The 15,747-nt window shown below is 45.7% G+C and overlaps 1 protein-coding gene across 1 annotated transcript in view; it reads right to left on the bottom strand.

Annotated features, from left to right (window-relative positions):
* LOC126166217 (rhotekin-like) overlaps positions 1-15,747 on the bottom strand; it is a 512,066-nt gene that overhangs the window by 447,553 nt on the left and 48,766 nt on the right. The gene's annotated exons all lie outside the window — the stretch shown is intronic.

Genomic DNA, 15,747 nt, shown 5'->3' with positions numbered 1-15,747 from the left:
AGTTTTGTATACTTTCCCCAAAACCAAACTGGTTTCTTTGTAAAGGCATGGCCAGCTTCCTTGCAGCTATTTTCCCAGTCAGAGGGTATGCACCATCCCTGTTGACCTTACCCTCGGGAGATCGTTAAACACAAGTCTCCCTTCCTTCGTTGCTACTGTCTGCAGTCTTCTTCCCTTCGTTTGTGATACAACCCCAATACTATTTTCACATGAAGTAGTGGAAGAAGTCACTGCTGTGTAAAAGTTTGGCGTGATCATTTTCATAACTCTATTTTCAAATTTCTGTAGAGTGCGCAGCTGGTGTAAGTGCTTCCCGCTAATTTATTTCGAAAGTTCCCATCTTTTTGGGAGAGATAAGATGTACTGTGGGGAGATGAGTGACATTACCTTTTGAATTTATGTTCAGTTACTGTTTTACTGCTAATAATTAATAAGAACTAGTTTTAAATAGTAAGAATATTTAAAGCCATTTTTCCTCAAATACTACTTCAATTACAGTTTATCATATATATAAGAAAAACTCGAGTTTTGCAATTGAATTTATTATTTGTGTGTACCAAGCGTGTTTCGCCTATCACGCAAGGCATCTCTAGCGGTCTATAACATAAAGATAATTATTTAGCAGACATTTTTTGATAGGAATTTCTGTAAGGATTTTTGGCAGCCGATTTAAATCTAACTACTTTAGTTACAGCTATTGAACACATAAGCAAAACATTCAGTTGCAAAGGATGGAATTTTTCTTATGTATGCGATCAAGCTCCAACGGCCTTGCCGTAGTGGCAACACCGGTTATCGTGAGATCACCGAATTTAAGCGTTCTCGGGCTGGGCTAGCACTTGGATGGGTGACCATCCCGTTTACGGAGCGCTGTTGGCAAGCGGGGTGCACTCAGCCCTCGTGAGGCAAACTGAGGAGCTACTCGATTGAGCAGTAGCGGCTCCGGCCTCGTAAACTGACATGCGGCCGGGAGAGCGGTGTGCTGACCACATGCCCCTCCATATCCGCACCCACTGACGCCTGTAGGCTGAGGATGACACGGCGGCCGGTCGGTAGCGTTGGGCCTTCCAAGGCCTGTTCGGACGGACTTTAGTTTTTATGTCATGAAGCATAATTAAAATAGTAAGCTTCCACACTGCCAAGTACAAATGACATGAATAAACAAGAGGACATTTTCTGAATTTTATGGCATCTTATGGAGATTATAAAATATAAGCCTGTACGCCAGGGGCTGCAGACCAAGTTTTTTTCCACTATCTCTGCTGCTATTGGAGCTAGGAGGTTACAAACTCCAGAGTGCTGATTCTCGTGAGGCCTGCTGTTTCTGTGATGAATTTGGTTGTAATCGATCCTGGGGTTTGACAAGAGAGTCCACACTTACACACAGACTCTGCATTACATATATCACAGACAATGTTACACGTCAAATTAATTTTTATTTTAATTTATATTTTATTGCAGAACCGAAAATTAAAGAAACATAAAAGCTTTGAAACAACTGAAAATAGCAACAAATACTGAAAAATCACAAACCATGTGGTTGTATGCCGAACTAGGGTTCATAATTGCAGTTCAACGACATTTCCACATAGAGCACCACAGAAACCTTACCAATGTCAAGAAAATCAAGGAGTGGGAGACAGTGTCTGTAGAGATATGGTGGTGGGCTATGAAGAACGTCAGAGGAGACTGTTAATCACATTTCAGATGTGTCTGCAAGAACTCGTAGGAAATCCATCTGTATGGTGTCAAATAAGTTTCATGTCCCAAAATTCAAGTACCCATCATGCACCACTCAGGTGCCAAAAGCCTTACAGATAAAAAGTGCAATTGTTACGTGAGATGAAACCTGCCAACAAACCAAAATGAACGACGTTTTCGAAAACATTCTTCAGCACAGTAACACAGACAGCAACTTCCTTACTAAGATTATGTTTTCTGATGATGCAGCATTTCACCTCTGTGAAGAAGTCAACAGACACAATGTGTCAATTAAGAGTGGCAGTCATCCTCATGAGGCCATGGCATATGAATGAGACTGCCCAAACTCCATCGTTTGGTGTGGTTTAATGGAGGATTATTGAACCTTTTTCCTTTGCAGAGACAATTACTACTGGTCACTTTTACCTTGATATGATAGTTAATTTTGTGTGGCCTAAGATAAGACATTGAAACTCATACCTTCTCTTTCATCAGGATGGATCACTACCACACTGGCATGTAACTCACCGAGTGGCGGATTTCCTCAAAGATATATTGGGAGAGATGGACCAACCCCATGGCCATCCTGGTCGCCTGACACTGCTCCCCCCAATCTCTTCCTGTGCTGGTGTGTTAAGGACAGAGTGTAACACAACGCTCTCTGGAACAGGAATGGGAAAAACCGAACGGTTAAAACCGATAATGGTATTTTAGTTCTGCATAACCGCATATTTCGGTATTTGTTTGGTCTAGGTTATAACAGGTGCTTTTAATTTTTTCCTAAAAATCGAGTAAGAACGCTGAACTGTGAATCTGCCATAGCAGCAGGCCTAAAAGTGTTCGTTTTTAATAAACATTTTTTTTTTTAAATCAGTAATTTTATGAGTCAAATTTGCAATAGTTTTCAATATTACGTTATTATGGAAATTTGGAAAAGAGATCAGTGCTGTTCTAGTAACAATGCCGTCAGAAATGAGCAAAAGACACTTGGCAGAAGAATTGGTACAGTGTTGCTGAGATAACGTCCCTGTTGCCTTGTGTCGTGGCTTAAGGTATGCGTGTACATGCAGTCTCCAAGATTTGTCCCCCCCCCCCCCCCCTCCCGGCCAATACGGTAGTTTCTCGCTGTCGTTGCTGGATATCTGCTGTATTGCAGAATGGCAACAACTCTTGTCTGGAACTGTTTTTACGAAGCAACATAGCAGCGAAGTACAGGGCTTCATTTGGTTTAAAAGATCTAATCAAAGATTTGTCTGCCATATCTATGAAATAATAAAAAGAGGAAGGAAATTATGCTAACAGGAATAAACTAAAAACTTACCAACAGTTCATTGATGTGTGGCCTGTGTCTATATAATATGCCTTTATCTGCTCGTAGCCCTTGAAAACGGACAAATTAACAACAAACAGAGCTGTTCAGCCTGAGGTTTCATCCTCTGCACTGATTGTTCGCAAGGCCCATATAGTCGTACCATACCCGATTACGACTTGATTTTTCAGCTGAGCGTCAAAAAATTAGAGCCATTAAGAGGATAGTGTTGATTTTTTTGTGGTATTCAACCACTTATCGCTTTTCGAAAAAAGTAAGAAACAGTAGATGGAGCAAGTTTTCTTTTATTTGCCTATTTAAAATGTCCAAATGTGTGTGAAATGTTATGGGACTGCTAAGGTCATCAGTCCCTAAGCTTACACACTACTTAACCTAAATTATTCTAAGGACAAACACGCACACTCATGCCCGAGGGAGGACTCGAACCTCCGCCGGGACCAGCCGCACAGTCCATGACTGCAGCGCCCGAGACCGCTCGGCTAATCCCGCGCGGCTTTGCCTATTTAACTTAATTTTTTTGATTCTATGTAGGCCTATCTTGAAACTGACTCGACATTTTTCACTGTCTGTTTCATTTCTATGTCCATTCCAGGAAATGACAAACATAAAAAGAACGAAAAATCGGTTATTTCAGAAACGGGTTATTTTGAGCAGTTTTAACCGTCAGGGTAAAATAACGTGGAAACGGAACCGATATAACCGAAAAAAGGTTACTGATTGGCGACTCCATGGAGTGCTGTGTGCACAACGACCATATATGTTAAATTAAAAGGAAGGTCAGCGTTGGCCGTAATATTGATGGTTTATTGATAGCAAAAATCGATTTTCACTCACATAGTGATCATCTTCAGTGCTGTGGTGTGCAAATTAATCTCATAGGCAAAAATGAGCAAAAGATACTTGGCAGAAGAACCGATACAGTGTTGTTCAGATAATGTCCCTGTTGCCTTGTGCCGTGGCTCAAGGTACGCGTGATACCCAGTCAATACGGTAGTTTCTCACTGTCGTTGCGAGACATCTGTTGTATTGCAGAATGGCACCAACGCTTGTGTGGAACTGTTTTTACGAAGCAACATAGCAGCAACCAAAACTGAGTTATTGTGATCGTTTCTCAGTTTTGTTTATTGATAACTTGATACCACTGCCTATGAGTTTAATTTGTACACCACAGCACTGAAGATGATCAGAATGTGATTCAAAATCGATTTTGCTATCAATAAACCATCAATATTACGACCAACGCTGACCTTCCTTTTAATTCGAAAAAAGGTTGTTTCAGCGACAACCGCCATCCTTACTCTGGAACAGCTTCGTGAGAGGGTTAGAGTGACAAATCAGACAGTTACGCTACAGAGGCTGAAGAACGCCAGAAGAGAAACTGCCACTCATGGGGCTCACGCGGAAATATGTGACTCAACAAGCTGTTCGACCACTCTCTACGGATTCTGCAGATGAAATAAGACGCGAAACTTGTCGAGCTGTTATGAAGGCTCGCCTACAAAGAAGCAATATATCTGTGGCAGAGAGGACTGCACTACGTATGCTCCGCCAAGATACCGAAACGGTGGTTCTCCCTGCTGATAAAGGTAATGCCACTGTTTTAATGTCGCGTGACGACTATCATGATAAGATATATAGCTTACTGAATGATAGTATGTACCGGAAGATCAGTAAAGACCCCACCAACAAGGTGGTAAGGAAGACGGCGTCGCTTTTGAATGCCTCCCCATTTCCACCGGAAGTCATACGAAGACTGAAACCAAGTGGTGCAGTGCCTGCAAGGCTTTATGGACTCCCAAAGATCCATAAGAAAGACGTTCCTCTACGTCCTATCGTGAGCAATATTGGTTCTCCCAACTATGATTGTACCAAGCACCTGGCGTCACTATTGAGGCCGCTTGTGGGAAAATGTGATCATCATATAAGGAACTCTGCAGATTTCATTGGCAAATTAAAATCTTTGAAACTGAACACCTCTGATCTATTAGTCAGCTTTGATGTAGTGTCGCTATTTACTAAGGTGCCTCTCTCTGAATCTTTAGATCTCATAGGAAAAAGTTTTGATAAGGAGATTTTAGCTTTGTTTCGCCATGTGATGACCTCCACATACTTTTTATTTAATAACGACTTTTTTGAACAGACTGACGGTGTTGCCATGGGTAGTCCTTTGTCATCCTTGGAGGCCAATTTATTTATGGAGGACTTCGAAGAGAAGGCCCTGGAGTCTGCTAGTTTGAAGCCTACAGTTTTTTGGAGGTACGTTGATGACACCTTTGTAGTGTGGCCCCATGGCGAGGACAAATTGCAGGACTTCTTAAACCATCTGAATTCCATCCATGGACAAATTCAGTTTACAATGGAAGTGGAAAAGGAGGGATGTCTTCCATTTTTGGATGTCTTGGTTCGGCGCAAAGAAGATGGCACTTTGGGTCATGCAGTATATCGGAAACCGACCCATACGGACTTACATTTACATGCAAATAGCTGTCACCATCCTTCCCGGACGAGTAGTGTTCTAAGAACTTTGGTACACCGAGCACACGTCATATCTGATGAAAGTAGTTTAAAAAACGAACTTTTACATCTGAAGAGAGTTTTTGAGGACAACGGGTATTCTCCACAACAGATACGTAAGGCACTACAAATAAAACCTAAGGTGTCCGTAAGGAATGCAGAAGATGACGAGGAAACATTTAAATCCATGGCTTTCCTGCCGTATGTGGGAAGCCTTTCATCCAAAATAGGACGGATCCTCACTAAACATAAAGTAAAAGTGATTTTGCGTCCACCGGCGAAGACGGCTGCACTCCTGGGTTCCGTTAAAGATGACTTACTACTCCGCAAGCCTGGAGTTTATAAGATACCATGTGAATGTGGCCTTTCATATATCGGACAAACGAATCGTACAGTCCAAGAGAGGTGTACGGAACATCGCAGGTACACTCGGCTCTTACAACCCAGTAAATCGGCTGTGGCAGAGCATTGTATTGATTCTGGCCACTCTATGGTATAGGAAAATGTCGAAATTCTGACTTCTGTTTCATCTTTCTGGGACTCCGTAGTAAAAGAGGCCATTGAAATCCGCTTGACGAAGAATTTAATTAATAGAGACAGCGGTTTCACATTAGATAAATCATGGAATCCGGCACTTTCAATATTGAACTTACAAAGACGTCGCTACAGTTCAGCTCCCAGTAATACATCGTCCTCCCAGCATGGATCGAATGCGCAGCCACAGACGTAACTCATGCATATTGTACGTCTTTGCCGCCGATCAACATCACTGGCGCCTTGTTTATCTGTGGCCGCATGCGCAGTGGCGCGGTCCGCGAGTTTAAAAGGATGGAGCGAGCGCTGGAGCGTCAGTCGTACGGCTCTCTCTCAAGATGGCTGAAAGGTATACAGCCGAAATATTAGAAGAAGAAGCAAAATTCATGCGGCTGCATTCCCGAAACTTAATGGAGCAAAATTTCCAAAAACTTTCCGTATCCATTGTTGTATGAATTTTCTTTACGTAGCGACTACGCGTTGTCTTAGAGACATTTCAAATTGTGGCCTTTCGTCTCGGACACGGTGTACTGCCAGTGCGCGTCACTGAAGCAGCAAACTGTGTTGTTTATCAATTCCCGGTAGTGCGACGGCGGTCATCGCCCGCCGCCGGCGGCGCCATGTGTTCGCCGGGAGAGCCGCGACAAGAACTGGTTTGACGGCCCCGGCCAGACTGCTCGGCGCGGCACGGTGGTCAACCCACCCCGCACCACTCGGTCACAGCAGCAGACTCGCTGCCGAGTTACACGGCGGAATGCGGCTTGTCCCCTGCGCGAGGCGCACACGGCGGGCAACGCACAGCGCACTCACCTGCGACGTGACTCGCAAGATTCCGTCGCTTCTAAACTGATACTGTTATCACTCTGCTTAGCCGCGAGTGCGTAGAGGGTGGTATATGTGACGTACAGTATAACTGGTCAGCATTTCCACCAGGAATTTGCGAGTGTAAGTCGGACCTTCCTTGATCCTCCTTGGTGGGTCGTGTCGTCGGATTTCCTCCTACCTGTGCGCGGTGGAGCTCTCGTAAACGTCGTCCCGTGCTGATTCTTCATTGGCGCATGTCTCTGTCGGTGGAAGCTAATTATCTGAACTTCGAGGTATCTACACTATTGGCCCTTAAAATAGCTACACCAAGAAGAAATGCGGGTGATAAGTATTCATTGGACAAATATATTATACTAGAACTGACATGTGATTACATTTTCCCGCGATTTGGGTGCATAGATCCTGAGAAATCAGTACCCAGAACAACCAACTCTGGCCGAAATAACGGCCTTGATACGCCTGGCATTGAGTCAAACAGAGCTTGGATGGCGTGTACATGTACAGCTGCCCATACAGCTTCAACACGATACCACACTTCACCAAGAGTAGTGACTCGCGTACTGTGACGAGCCAGTTGCTCGGCCACCGTTGACCAGACGTTTACAATTGGTGAGAGTTCTGGAGAATGTGCTGGTCAGGGCAGCACTCGAACATTTTCTGTATCCAGAAAGGCCCGTACAGAACCTGCAACGTGCAGTCGTGCATCATCCTGCTGAAGTGTAGGGTTTCGCAGGGATCGAATGAAGAGTAGAGCCACGGGTCGTAACACATCTGAAATGTAACGGCCGGCCGCGGTGGTCTCGCGGTTCTAGGCGCGCAGTCCGGAACCGCGCGACTGCTACGGTCGCAGGTTCGAATCCTGCCTCGGGCATGGATGTGTGTGATGTCCTTAGGTTAGTTAGGTTTAAGTACTTCTAAGTTCTAGGGGACTGATGACCACAGCTGTTAAGTCCCATAGTGCTCAGAGCCATTTTTTTGAAATGTAACGTCCACTCTTCAAAGTGCCGTCAATGCGAACAAGACGTGACCGAAACGTACAACCAATGGTATCCCATACCATCACGCCGGGTGATACGCCAGTATGGGAATGACGAATACACGCGTCCAATGTGCGTTCACCGCGATGTCGCCAAACACGGATGCGACCATCATGTTGCTGTAAACAGAACCTGGATTCATCCGAAAAAATTTGTGCACCCAGGTTTGTCTCTGAGTACACCATCGCAGGCGCTCCTGTCTGTGATGCAGCGTCAACGGTAACTGCAGCCATGGTCTCCGCGCTGATAGTCCGTGCTGCTGCAAACGTCGTCGAACTGTTCGTGCAGATGGTTGTTGTCTTGCAAACGTCCCCAACTGTTGACTCAGGGATCGAGACGTGGCTGCAAGACCCGTTACAGCCATGCGGATAAGATGCCTGTCATCTCGACTGCTAGTGATACGAGGCCGTTGAGATCCATCACGGCGTTCCGTATTACCCTCCTGAACCCACCGATTCCATATTTTACTAACAGTCATTGGATCTCGATCAACGCGAGCAGCAATGTCGCGATACGATAAACCGCAATCGCGATAGGTTACAATCCGACCTTAATCAAAGTCCTAAACGGGATGGTACGCATTTCTCGTCCTTACACGAGGCATTACAACAACGTTTCACCAGGGAACGCCGGTCAACTGCTGTTTGTGTATGAGAAATCGGTTGGAAATTTCCACATGTCAGCACGTTGTAGGTGTCGCCACCGGTGCCAACCTTGTGTGAATGCTCTGAAAAGATAATCATTTGCATATCACAGCATCTTCTTCCTGTCGGTTATATTTCGCGTTTATAGCACGTCATCTTCGTGGTGTAGCAAATTTAATGCCCAGTAGTGTAATATAGAGTAATGAAATTCTGACAATACGTTTGTCTAGGCAACATATTCAAGTGACTAACATTGTAAGACCACAGGTTAATTTATGCGCGATATACGCCATTGCAAATGTGAAACACTGGTACAGTAATAGCAGGTGTAACCGTGGGACTGTTGAATGCAAGCTTGCAAACGTGCATGGATTGTGAAGTACAGGTTGTGGGGTAGAGTTCAAGCTGTTGCACTTAGTTGGTCAATACAAAAAAAATGGTTCTGAGCACTATGGGACTTAACATCTATGGTCATCAGTCCCCTAGAATTTAGAACTACTTAAACCTAACTAACCTAAGGACAGCACACAACACCCAGCCATCACGAGGCAGAGAAAATCCCTGACCCCGCCGGGAATCGAACCCGGGAACCCGGGCGTGGGAAGCGAGAACGCTACCGCACAGTTGGTCAGTACAGGGGCGGTTAATGCCGGTTGTGTACGACGCTGAAGTTGTCTGTCCGATGACGTCCCATGTGCGCTCGATTGGAGATAGAACTGGTGGTCGAGCAGGCCAAGACATGTTGGGTTATAACAGCTGTAAGTGGGCGAGCGGTATCTCCCTGGAAAATACCCACTGGAATGCTGTTCACGAATGACATCACATAAAAGGTCGAATAACCAGATTTGCAGTCAAAGTGTTTCGATAACAACGAGAGTGCTCCAGCGCTCAATCTAAATCACACTCCAGGCATAACTGCATGCGTAGGTCAGGCGTGTCTAGCATGTACGCTGTTTTTTTGCAAGACATCAACTGGCCTCCTTCTAACCAAGACACGGCCATCACTCGCACCGAGGCAGGCCCAGCTTTCATCACAAAGCTCCAATGAGCTCTCGCTTGACACCACTTAAGTCAGATATGAAAGTTTTTGGACAACATGGTTGTGGAGATGAAGCAGCGATTAGTATGATTAATCAATCGTTCAAAAGCAGTCTTAATCGCATTTATTATTATTATACCGCCAACCGGTTTCAACCCAACGTAGTGGTATCTTCTAGGCGTTTACACCATTGGTCGACTGCTTGGTCCGCAGCTCGTGGTCGTGCGGTAGCGTTCTCGCTTCCCACGCCCGGGTTCCCGGGTTCGATTCCCGGCGGGGTCAGGGATTTTCTCTGCCTCGTGATGACTGGGTGTTGTGTGATGTCCTTAGGTTAGTTAGGTTTAAGTAGTTCTAAGTTCTAGGGGACTGATGACCATAGATGTTAAGTCCCATAGTGCTCAGAGCCATCTGAACCAATCGACTGCTGGTGGTGCCACTCATGTCTACATAACGGCAGGAAACTAGGAGTGAAATCACCAGCAGTCGACCAATGGTGTAAACGCCCAGAAGATGACCCCAACGTTGGGCTGAAACCGGCTGGCGATATAATAATAATAAATGCGATTAAGATATGACGGTCCTTTGGTATCGGTTGAATGCACACCACAGAGCACCTGGTTCGGAGCTGTCCTTGGAGTAACTGTTTGTAACAATTCGCTGTGACACTATAGTGCCAACCGCTGCTCAGATTGCTACTGCAGATACTCCACAGCTATACGCCGAACGAGATGATCTTCCCTCTAGGTAGTGCCATGTGGCCATCCGGTCGTGTTGCAACCTGTACGTTCCCGTGACCACCACTTCCAGCGGTTATTTACAGAAGCTACAGCTCTGCAAAGTCTTTCTGCAATATCGCAGAAGGAACTTGCAGCTTCTAGTAGTGTTATTACACAACGTCGTTCAAACTCAGTGAGGTGTTGGTAATGAAGTCTTCGTCGCTTCAAAGTCATTCTTCACTAACAGCAGCTCACTACGTCCAGTCTCAAAGATAATTAGCGCTCACAACCGTTACAGTGTGTAGAAATTCTTCTAATCCATATGTGGAATACAGCTAACCAGTGCTTAACAGTACTGGTTAAAAACGGTCTTGGTTGCAATTTTAGTGTTTTTTTTTATTTTTCAACTACGCGTTTCGCCTTATTTAGGCATCTTCAGGTTGACCTTAATTTGGTATTTCTTAGAACGATCCTTCAAACAGTGTAGCCAAAGGGCGTCGTAGAATACATCAGGCCAACATCGCCATCGCCTTCGTTAAACTTAGTAAAAACTTTTCTACGAGTAACTCCAAGACCTGCATAACGCGTTCTTGTGAACGGGAACGCGCTATGCAATCTTGGAGTCACTCGCATCCACCTAGAAAAGTTTTTACTGTTTCAAATGGCTTCAAATGGCTCTATGCACTATGGGACTTAACATCGGAGGTCATCAGTCCCCTAGAACTCAGAACTACTTAAACCTAACTAACCTAAGGACATCACACACATCCATGCCCGAGGCAGGATTCGAACCTGCGACCGTAGCAGTCGCGCGGTTCCGGACTGAAGCGCCTAGAACCGCTCAGCCACCGGGGCCGGCTTCATTGAGTTTAACGAAGGCGATGTTGGCCTGATGTATTCGACGACGCCCTTTGCCTACACTGTTTAAAGGTGCGTTCTAAGAAATACCAAATTAAGATCAACCTGCAGATGCCTAAATAAGGCGAAACGCGTAGTTGAAAAATAAAGAGAACTAAAATTGCAACCAAGACTGTTTTTAAACCTAAATTGCATCGTCACAGAGGTGTGAAATTGGAATAGTCATCATCTCTTAGATATAAAAAACACGCCTACCAAGTTTGGTTTATGTCGCACTACTCCTTCTTGGTGTTGAAATTTTTTTCGTCAGTGTACGTATATATGATGTTAAAAAATGTATCGAAAACTTTGAGAGGAGGTAGTAACTATCAAAACAAAAAACAAGTCTAAAAAAAACAAATGGACCTTCATAATGAGTCAGTCACCGATTTCCTTAAACGCAACGATTTTTTTTTCTTCTTCCAGAAACCGTTCGTGAAATCCTGTACTGCATGAGTGACAAGAAGGTTTTCAAAAATCTTGATGCGGTACAATAGCTGCTTGTCAAATCTTTATTAAAAATACCAGTTTTCGTCAAAGGATAGAGTATCCTCAGGCATTAAGAATTAATTATAAGTCATGCTTCCAAACATGACCATTTACGCCGGCCGGCGTAGCCGAGCGGTTCTAGGCGCTACAGTATGGAACCACGCGACCGCTACGGTCGCAGGTTCGAATCCTGCCTCGGGCATGGATGTGTGTGATGTCCTTAGGTTAGTTAGGTTTAAGTAGTTCTAAGTTCTAGGGGACTGATGACCTCAGAAATTAAGTCCCATAGTGCTCAGAGCCATTTGAAGCCAGTTAAATCCAAACAAGCAAACGTATTTTGTAAACAATCTGCAGGTAGACGACACATACAATTTTGAGACACGCAACGTTCCGTGTTCCGTCACATTTTTTGGACAGTTCGAAAGTCCAAGTCTCAGTCGGAGACTCTCCTTGTGACTGATACAGAATTATTTATCACATATGATTAGAAAAACAGTTTGGTATTTGCATTGTGGGAGGGGACAGATGACCGCATATGCCACAGAACTAACATTTCAGTTAAAAAACTGTATGTGCCTCTGAGAGAACTGTTGTAAACCGGTAAATCGAAAATAATGAAGGCTGGAATTTAAACTCTTAAAGGGAATAAAAGATTAATAAAGTATTTTTTTCGGTCGGTCCAACGCAGCCGCAAAAGAATTTTGTTGGTCGGTACCGACTAAAACATTTAAGACTTCCATTCGTCCGTGTCAGCCGACGAAAACAAAACAGAAGCAGTCACAGAACGATGGTAGCTTCGAAGGTGAGCATCTGTATGCGCATTCTGAATTTTTGACAGATGCCTTCCATTGTAACTGCACAGACGTTACGGATACACACACTGCGCTTCATCTCTAATCGATTCACATCGAAACTGTCGACAGCCTAGTCTAAGACATGCTGCACTGGCGGCCGCTTATTTTTTCAAGAAGTGTGAGTCGGAACACGGCGTGCTCCCCGCTTGCTGTCTACGGACTGGCTGTTCACACAGACATAAAAAGTTACGGGGCGTAATCGAGCTAATAATTCCGCTGGGTGAGAGGCGGGGGTTCAGGAGCGCCGCCCGTCGGGTTTCATAAATTCTCCACGAGCGAGCAGCGATATAAGCGAGCGATTTACCGGTCCTCCCAAGAACTACGAGCTCCGTGGGGCGAGTCAGCATCGCAAGCTAGCCGAGTCGGTGATTCAAGAGCAGAGTGCGCTCGCGTGCGATTGCCGAACAGGGAGCTCCACGGCCATGGGTACTGAATAATACAAACCTGCGTAATTTATGCACAGTGCTGCACGCTGGCCAGCCTCCCCTGGTTCCCTCAGTCTCGCGAAGACGGACTCGTCCACTAGCTAAGGACTTGGTAGCGGACCGGGAGTATTTACACTACTGGCCGTTGCTACACCATGAAGATGACATGCTATTGACGCGAAATTTAACCGACAGCAAGAAGATGCTGTGATATGCAAATGAACAGCTTTTCATAGCTTGGCGCCGGAGGCGACACCTACAACCTGCTGACATGAGGAAAGTTTCCAACAGATTTCTCATACACGAACAGCAGTTGACCGGCGTTGCATGGTGAAGCGTTGTCGTAATGCCTCGTGTAAGGAGGAGAAATGCGTACCATCCCGTTTCCGACTTTGATAAAGGTCGGATTGTAGCCTATCGCGATTGCGGTTTATCGCATCGCGACATTGCTGCTCGTGTTGGTAGAGATCCAATGACCGTTAGTAGAACATGGAAGCGGTGGGTTTAGGAGGGTAATACGAAACACCATGCTGGCTGGATCCCAACGGCCTCGTATCACTAGCAGTCGAGATCACAGGCATCTTATCCGCATGGCTATAACGGATCGTGCAGTCACGTCGCGATACCTGAGTCCACACGTGGGGACGTTTGCAAGACAACCACCATCTGCACGAACAGTTCGACGACGTTTGCAGCAGCATGGACTATCAGCTCGGAGACCATGACGGCGGTTACCCTTGACGCTGCATCACAGACAGGTACTCCTGCGATGGCGTGCTCAACGACGAACCTGCATGCACGAATGGCAAAACGTCATTTTTTGGGATGAATCCAGGTTCTGTTTACAGCATCATGATGGTCGCATCCTTGTTTGGCGACATCGCGGTGAACGCACATTGGAAGCGTGTATTCGTCATCGCCATACTGGCGTATCAGCCGACGTCATGGTATGGAGTGCCATTGGTTACACGTCTCGGTCACCTCTTGTTCACATTGATGGCTGTTCGAACAGTGGACGTTAGATTTCAGATGTGTTACGACCCGTGGCTCTACCCTTCATTCGAACCCTGCGAAACCCTACATTTCAGCAGGATAATGCACGACCGCATGTTGCAGGTCCTGTACGGGCCTTTCTGGATACAGAAAAAGTTCGACTACTGCCCTGGCCAGCACATTCTCCAGATCTCTCAACAACTGAAAACGTCTGGTCAATGGTGGCCGAGCAGCTGGCTCGTCACAATACGCCAGTCACTACTCTTGATGAACTGTGGTATCGTGTTGAAGCTGCATGGGCAGCTGTACCTGTACACGCCATCCAAGCTCCGTTTGACTCAATGCCCAGGCGTGAAATAGCCGCAGAAATCAATGTGGGACGTGAGACCAACGTGTCCGTTAGGACAATGTGTAATCAGTCTTAACATGGAATGGACTGCTTCCTCTGGCCCAACTGAACCGAGCATTGACGGGAAATGGTTATATTCGGCTACTTGAATACCATTTGCTGCTACTCATGGACTTCAAGTTCCCACCAACGATGCGCCACGTCAGTGAGTCACATTATGTGGCGATCTGTTTGAAGAACATAATGGAGAATTCGAGAGATTGATTTGGCCCAGATCGCGTGACACCACCCAGATCGCTTGACATGAATCCCACGAATATTTATCGGACATAAAATTCTGCACCGGCAACACTTTTATAATTACGGACGACTATAGAGACATAAGGTTTGAACTCAGCATATACTCTAAAACACTGTAATTGGCGGACGTAAGCTACATTGGTCTACAATTCTGTGCATGTGACCTTTTACCTTTTTTTGCAAACAAGAGTGACCTGCCCTCTTTTTCCAGTCAGGCGGATCTTTTTTGCTGCGACAAATATCAGAAAGAGTTTTATTCGAGTTAACAGCGAGTTCGCAAACCAATGCAGTTGCTGCCGCGTGTTAGCCTCGCCCGCCGGTCTGTCGTGTTGCGGCGACGCGCCCTCTACGCCGCAGCGCTTTATGACGCCCACGGGGATCGGCGCGCGGCCGCTCCTGGGTTTCCGGCAGAACGCACACCAGAGAGGAGAGCAGCCAATACGGCCCTCTAGCCACGCTCCGGCGGCGATGGCCGTGGGAGAGAGAGAGGCGGACACAGCGGAGCGCGGGGTTCTCTCCACCACCTCGCGGGAGAGGTGCTCCTGTACTGCGTCCGGGCGGAACAGTTGCCAATTGATTTGTCACCGGTGCCTCGGAATTGGCTTCATGCGAGTAACGTTTAATGGTCCAGACAGTTTTTATTTGAGAGGCACTAGTGAACAGAAATGTAGCAGACTGCATTCCGACACTCGACACTGGAAGCTTTGGGGCATCGGGAAAATAAAGGGGAAAAAAAGAATGGTTGAGACCATTTTTATTTGAGATGCTACACTCGAAATTTTGGGAATACGTAGAGCGGAGCAAGAAAAAAAAATTAAAAAGTCGTATTTCGACAGTACCAAGAGTTACTGATGGAATAAACTTTAATTCACTGGAGTTTAGATCATCCGATAATCGTCAGGTTGCCAAGAACTATTTACAATGGCCTGTCGTGTTTTTACGACTTATTCAATAGTTCATTGTTAAGTTTGAGGTTACTGATGGCCTTCTGGGCACGATACCTGGTACGGAAACTATATCAGCGGAGCACAGATGAAAGGGGAAACATTCTAGGACGATAAGGGGCACAAATAGGGAAATCCTCTGACGTAAGAGACTTT

Source organism: Schistocerca cancellata, chromosome 1 (assembly GCF_023864275.1).
Source record: "Schistocerca cancellata isolate TAMUIC-IGC-003103 chromosome 1, iqSchCanc2.1, whole genome shotgun sequence".
Lineage (NCBI taxonomy): Eukaryota > Metazoa > Arthropoda > Insecta > Orthoptera > Acrididae > Schistocerca > Schistocerca cancellata.
The sequence above is the reverse complement of the archived record's forward strand: the minus strand, read 5'-3'. Positions and strand labels throughout refer to the sequence as shown.